The 1,094-nt window shown below is 38.8% G+C and overlaps 1 non-coding gene across 1 annotated transcript; it reads right to left on the minus strand.

The window, feature by feature from the left end:
- Nucleotides 1–243: 243 nt before the first annotated feature.
- On the minus strand, nucleotides 244–316 carry TRNAE-CUC (transfer RNA glutamic acid (anticodon CUC)). Its single transcript has one exon. It is a non-coding gene; the product is annotated as a tRNA-Glu (tRNA).
- Nucleotides 317–1,094: the final 778 nt, after the last annotated feature.

Here is a 1,094-nt window from a genome sequence, read left to right on the forward strand (position 1 = left end):
TTAACAATCTGTCCATGAATTTGTATATCTGCCACCTGTGAATCCACAGCAGCATGACTGCTGCTGTCCTTTTTTGTATAGTCCTGTATTGTTTCCTCACTTGATTTCATTAATTCCAGTTAAGCTGTACTAGTCTTTGCTATCCAGGTCTACAATAATAAACTCTCCAAGCTGGAAGAGAGTTTAGTCTTTTCTTTTCTTTTTTTCTTTGGCCACCCTGCTTCACAGCCTGTGGGACTTTAGTTCCCCAACCAGGGATTGAACCTGGGCCCTCAGCAGTGAGAGTGCAGGGTCCTGACCACTGGACCACCAGGGAATTCCCAAGAGTTTACTCCTGATTTGCCTTGTGCTTATGAGGCTAAAGATAACGGTGCCCATCTTTATGGCCTCCATTTTTTGCCTTCAGTGGTAAAGTGGCAGGGATTCAAAGTGCATATCCTAGAGCCAGACTAGTTAGGTTCAAAGTCCAGCTCTGATATTTACTTACTATGTGACCTTTGACATAGTACTTAACCTATTTAAGTCTGATTCTTCATCTGTAAAATGGGGGTAATAATATTATTTATAGACTTGTTAAGAGAATTAAATGAGTTAATGTTTTTTGTTTGTTCTGTTTGTTTGCCACGCCGTGGCTTATGGGATCAACCGGGGATCAAACCCAGGCCCTCAGCAGTGAAAGTGTATAGTCCTAACCACTGGACCGCCAGGGAATTCCCAGTTAATATATATTTTTAATGTTCCTTACATTCTCTAAGTGTTAACTATTATCATTTTGTCTGTTTTGTTTATTATTCTATCCTCAGCACCTAAAACAGTACCTGCCCAATAAATGTGTATTAAATAAGTGAAAGGATAAAGGATGAGCTGCTTCCCTATGCCATCATTGACTAATGGACTCAAAAAAGGTTTCTGTAAAAAAATATTTTTAGTTAGAGGAAGTATGTGCAAGCTATAGGTAGAACTACTTCAAAAATTTTTTTGGTCTACATTAATTAGTATGATATGGAAAAATAATGGCTGAACACTTCTCAAATTTGGTGAAGGACAGAGTCAATGCACTCAGTGAAACCCAAGCAAGACAATAAAACCCCTCT

Source organism: Hippopotamus amphibius, chromosome 6 (assembly GCF_030028045.1).
Source record: "Hippopotamus amphibius kiboko isolate mHipAmp2 chromosome 6, mHipAmp2.hap2, whole genome shotgun sequence".
Classification (NCBI taxonomy): Eukaryota; Metazoa; Chordata; class Mammalia; order Artiodactyla; family Hippopotamidae; genus Hippopotamus; species Hippopotamus amphibius.